Source organism: Salvelinus sp. IW2-2015, linkage group LG15 (genome assembly GCF_002910315.2).
Source record: "Salvelinus sp. IW2-2015 linkage group LG15, ASM291031v2, whole genome shotgun sequence".
Lineage (NCBI taxonomy): Eukaryota > Metazoa > Chordata > Actinopteri > Salmoniformes > Salmonidae > Salvelinus > Salvelinus sp. IW2-2015.
In genome coordinates this window covers 61,394,767-61,400,572 of record NC_036855.1, presented here as the reverse complement: position 1 = coordinate 61,400,572, position 5,806 = coordinate 61,394,767, and the positions used below count along the sequence as shown (strand labels likewise).

Genomic DNA, 5,806 nt, shown 5'->3' with positions numbered 1-5,806 from the left:
CTTATTTGCAAATTATGGTGAAAATAAGTATTTGGTCAATAAAAAGTTTATCTCAATACTTTGTTATATACCCTTTGTTGGCAATGACAGAGGTCAAACGTTTTCTGTAAGCTTCACAAGGTTTTCACACACTGTTGCTGGTATTTTGGCCCCATTCCTCCATGCAGATCTCCTCTAGAGCAGTGATGTTTTGGGCTGTTGCTGGCAACACGGACTTTCAACTCCCTCCAAAGATTTTCTATGGGGTTAGAATCTGGAGACTGGCTAGGCCACTCCAGGACCTTGAAATGCTTCTTACGAAGCCACTCCTTCGTTGCCTGGGCGGTGTGTTTGGGATCATTGTCATGCTGAAAGACCCAGCCACGTTTCATCTTCAATGCCCTTGCTGATGGAAGGAGGTTTCACTCAAAATCTCACGATACATGGCCCCATTCATTCTTTCCTTTACACAGATCAAGTCGTCCTGGTCCCTTTGCAGAAAAACAGCCCCAAAGCATGATGTTTCCACCCCCATGCTTCACAGTAGGTATTGGTGTTCTTTGGATGCAACTCAGCATTCTTGTCCTCCAAACACGACGAGTTGTTTTTTACCAAAAAGTTCTATTTTGGTTTCATCTGACCATATGACATTCTCCAAATCTTCTTCTGGATAATCCAAATGCTCTCTAGCAAACTTCAGACGGGCCTGGACATGTACTGGCTTAAGCAGGGGACACGTCTGGCACTGCAGGATTTGAGTCCCTGGCGCCGTAGTGTGTTACTGATGGTAGGTTTGTTACTTTGGTCCCAACTCTCTGCAGGTCATTCACTAGGTCCCCCCATGTGGTTCTGGATTTTTGCTCACTGTTCTTGTGATCATTTTGACCCCACGGGTGAGATCTTGCGTGGAGCCCCAGATCGAGGGAGATGATCAGTGGTCTTGTATGTCTTCCATTTCCTAATAATTGCTCCCACAGTTGATTTCTTCAAACCAAGCTGCTTACTATTGCAGAATTCAGTATTCCCAGCCTGGTGCAGGTCTACATCTCTTCTCTTTATTTTACGAACTGACTTGTTGGAAAGGTGGCATCCTATGACGGTGCCACGTTGAAAGTCACTGAGCTCTTCAGTAAGGCCATTCTACTGCCAATGTGTGTCTATGGAGATTGCATGGCTGTGTGCTTGATTTTATACACCTGTCAGCAACAGGTGAGGCTGAAATAGCCGAATCCACAAATTTGAAGGAGTGTCCACATACTTTTGTATATATAGTGTATTTTAGAGACTATTTATACAGAAAATTGGTATATAAACTGCATTTATAATTATGACTATCTTAGGTTGACAATAATTATATTATTTCTGATGTATCACATGCCTTTTATTTTCCTGCATAAGTCAAATCAGGATTATGCCTCTACTGCTACTCATTCCAATTAGACTGGTTTCACCACATTCTGGAACTAGTAATTAAATAATCTCTCTATGTGGTCAGTTCTCTCATGGCTGTGACGGGTGTAGATTATAAGAAGAATACATGGCCATCAAGGCCAGCTCATTCCCATAGGGCGGTGCACAATTGGCCCAGCGTCGTCCGGGTTAGGGGAGGGTTTGGCCGGGGTAGGCTGTCATTGTAAAATAAGAATTTGTTCTTAACTCACTTACCTAGTTAAATAAAGGTTAAATAAAATTCTTCCAAGACGTTCAAATGTTCATAGATGACCAGCAGGGTCAAATAATAACAACAGTGGTGCACCTTAGAAATAAATGTTAGTCAGCTTTTCATAGTAGAGGATTCAAAGGTAGAGAGAGAGAGGGTTGAATCAGCAGGTCCAGGAGAGGGTAGCACGTCTGGTGAAAATGGTCAGGGTTCCATAGTCACAGGCAGAACAGCAGAACTAGATGCCAGCACGACCGGGTGGACTGTGGTATGGTCTTAGGGTGCAGGTCCTCCTGAAGGGGAGACATAGAGAGATAAGAGGAGAATTTGAGGGAACATGCATATGATCACACAGTACACCAGATAGGACAGGATAATTTGACATCACAGTTCACAAATAGTACAGACTGACCCTATGCCCCCGCACATAGTCTATAAGTTGGTTCTGCTGCTACAGAGGGCAAATATAGCACACAATGATTTATAATACTGATCTAACGATCCTGGATAAGACATGGAACAATTTAAGTGGCAAAAAATGTACGAGCATGCCAGGAGTCGAACCTAGAATCTTCTGATCCGTAGTCAGACGCGTTATCCATTGCGCCACAAGCCCACAACTGTCATATTTTGCCAAAATAGCTATTTTTTAATTCTTCAATTCCTGGTACATTATTGGTAGTGATACTGTACAATATATTTTGAATATGCAAAACGTATATGTTACAAATTCTAGCTAGCTGGCTAACGTTAGCTAGGTTAGGGGTTAGGGTTAAGGTTATAGCGTTAAGTTCAGGAGTTAGGTTAAAGGGTTAAGGTTAAATTAGAGTCTGTGCTGATAACCGGGCACCCCCATAACAATTCACCCCCTCCTACTGAAATATGGACAATGTTCTGAACGTTAAATCTCACTCAGTAAAGCAGCCCAGGCCCCGATTTTGGGTTGGCAACTGTGTTATGAATAGCCCGCGTGATGATAACAAAAACTGTCGAATAATGCTAACGTTAGCTACTGTAGCAAGCTAACGCTACTTAGCATTACATATGCCTCTCTTGGTGATAATGCATAGTTTCCGCAGAGCCTTTTTATTTGGATGAACTGAATAGACATCACGTGAGAATCTCGTTTTGTGATTTGGTTGGATGGAGCAAAAATAAAATATACGAGCTTGCCAGGAGTCGAACCTAGAATCTTCTGATCCGTAGTCAGACGCGTTATCCATTGCGCCACAAGCCCGCTTATGATAAAAGCGGGCATAACAGCAATTATTTTATTGGTCAATTCCAGGTAAAATATTTGTAGTGAAATTGTATGTGATTGGTTAGCATAAAACTAGCAGCATGGTCAATCCAGCGTCTACAATAGCCATACAGTGTTTACTGAGATGCAGCCTCTGCAGAAATCAGGGATTTCATACTTCGTGGGTTTGTATATCAAGTTTGGTGGCAAATCTGATGGTAGAATGGTAAAGAACATATACAGGACGTACCGCCCCCACCTACCGTCAACCAATCATCTCATTGCGGAGCTATATCATGGCTAGGGGTTAGGGTTAATGTTAGAGTTGAGTTAAGGAGTTAGGTTAAGCAGGGGTCGGGAACCTTTTTGACTAAGAGAGCCATGAAAGCAAAAKATTTGGAAATTTATTTCAGTGAGAGCCATATAATATATTTTAAAAGTGAATTCAACTAAATGTCAGTATAATAAGCCTCTGAATTTATTCTTAAATAATGTTGTTATAATACTCACCATTAATGCGACTTCTGGTGCTGCATGGATTTGCTGATGTCTTTGTAGTCTGGTTGGTACTTGGTGAGGTTAAGCTTCATGCAACCGTTGAGGCTTTCATCCGTTAAACGTGATCGTAGGTTGGACTTGATGTTTTTAAGATGTGAGAATGACTGCTCACATGCATACGTAGATCCAAACATGGTCAATACAGCAATACTCACACGCTGCAGTGTGTGGTATGTGACAGGAAGCGCGTTCCAAGTTTTGAGAATCAGCTGGTCTTCGGGTTGAAGTTTTTTCATTTCTGTCCACATGTGCTTGCTCGCCAACTCCGCTTTCTGTCGTGTGATTCTTTCCAAATCTTCATTCAGTGACTTGAACTTATTCACCCACATGTCTGAGGCCTTCAGGTCAGCCACTTCTGCTTCAAAATCTCTGACGGAGACACCAGGAATGTAACTCAGGTCGGCTGTGTTCAGTGAAGCAGACTGATTCAAAAGGAGGCGTTTACCTGTTTTACCTAGCAACGGCCAACGTAGGCCAGTATCATTTAATTAAAATAATGGACAATTTCTCCTGCAGCCCTGAACAGGACATGAGCAGTGAAAAATCGATGGATGGATTAAAACAAGGAGTTGTAGCGATGAGACAAGATAGTAATTACTAGCGATTGGATACCACGAAAAGGGGATAAAATTTATTTAAAAATAAAAATAAATAAAAAAGTGAGAATATTTTGTTTTATCTGCGAGCCAGATGCAATCATCAAAAGAGCCACACCTGGCTCGGGAGCCATAGGTTCCCGAGCCAGGTGTCCCCCTTAACCCTTTAACCGTTAAAGGGTTAAGCGTTAGGGTTAGCTAAACGGGTTAAATTTAGGGTTAGGGGGAGGATTAGCTAACATGCTAAGTAGTTACAAAATAGCAACAAAAAAAATGTAATTAGTTGAAAAGTTTCAATTATGAGATTTGAACTTCGACATTTGCATTATGTGACCAAACATCCTCGTTTCGTTTTTGCCTGGGCCTCTGCAGAAGTTGCTAGATGTTCTTTACCATTCTACCATCAGATTTGCCACCAATGCTCCTTATAGGACACATCACTGCACTCTATACTCCTCTGTAAACTGGTCATCTCTGTATACCCGTCACAAGACCCACTGGTTGATGCTTATTTATAAAACCCTCTTAGGCCTCACTCCCCCCCTATCTGAGATACCTACTGCAGTCCTCATCCTCCACACCAATGCCTGACACATTCTGTTAAAGGTCCCCAAAGCACACACATCCCTGGGTCGCTCGTCTTTTTTGTTCGCTGCAGCTAGCAACTGGAACGAGCTGCAACAAACACTCAAACTGGACAGTTTTATCTCAATCTCTTCATTCAAAGACTCAATCATTGACACTCTTACTGACAGTTGTGGCTGCTTTGTGTGATGTATTGTTGTCTCTACCTTCTTGCGCTTTTGTCTGTGCCCAATAATGTGTGTACCATGTTTTGTGCTGCTACCTACCATGTTGTGTTGCTACCATGCTGTGTTGTCATGTGTTGCTGGCTTGCTATGTTGTTGTCTTGGGTCTCACTTTATGTAGTGTTGTGTTGTCTCTCTTGTTGTGATGTGTGTTTTGTCCTATAATTTATATTTTATTTTTAATTCCAGCCCCCATCCCCGCAGGAGGCCTTTTTCCTTTTGGTAGGCCGTCATTGTAAATAATAATTTGTTCTCAACTGACTTGCCTAGTTAATTAAATAAAGGTTAAATAAAATAAAAAGAAGTCAGGGCATTCCTACTTCTTGTGCTTCTTGGAGCAGACCTGTTACGAAGAATTTGTCAAAGTGAGTTTGTATTCCAACAGGACCTCCCGTCCCCACCTACTGTCAACCAATCATGTAAATACAGAGCAATATGGAGCCCTCCATTTGGGGTCGGCATCTGTGTTGTGTAGTTAAATGTTGTGAATATCCTGCGTAATGATAACAAAGAGCTAACTTAGCTAACGTTACTTAGCCTAACATGTGCCTCTCTGGCGATAACAATGGTTATTTTCTGCAGATACTTTTTATTTGAATGTACTGAATAGACATAACATCATGTGAGAATCTCGTTTTGTGATTTGGATGCATGGTGCAAAAAGGAAATGAACGAGCTTGCCAGGAGTCGAACCTAGAATCTTCTGATCCGTAGTCAGACGCGTTATCCATTGCGCCACAAGCCCGCTTCTCAATTACATGCCCGCCATTGCTTCTTTATCATTGGTTAATTCCTGGTAACGTCGTGCAATGAAATCGTCTGTGATTGGCTTGTGCGTAATTTATTCGGAGACGGACAACTATATGATTGGGTCTCACCCTGCTGTTAATTTTCGGGGACGTCAAAGATTTTCCTCGATGCATTTTTTTTGTGGTTTTTCTGATTTAACTACACGTCGAGCATT

General features: G+C 42.0%; 3 non-coding genes across 3 annotated transcripts; all 3 read right to left on the bottom strand.

Annotated features, from left to right (window-relative positions):
* Positions 1 to 2,182: 2,182 nt before the first annotated feature.
* On the bottom strand, positions 2,183 to 2,255 carry trnar-acg (transfer RNA arginine (anticodon ACG)). Its single transcript has one exon. It is a non-coding gene; the product is annotated as a tRNA-Arg (tRNA).
* Positions 2,256 to 2,803: 548 nt separating this feature from the next.
* Positions 2,804 to 2,876, bottom strand: trnar-acg (transfer RNA arginine (anticodon ACG)). Its single transcript has one exon. It is a non-coding gene; the product is annotated as a tRNA-Arg (tRNA).
* A 2,638-nt stretch (positions 2,877 to 5,514) lies between these two features.
* On the bottom strand, positions 5,515 to 5,587 carry trnar-acg (transfer RNA arginine (anticodon ACG)). Its single transcript has one exon. It is a non-coding gene; the product is annotated as a tRNA-Arg (tRNA).
* Between the last annotated feature and the right edge of the window lie 219 nt (positions 5,588 to 5,806).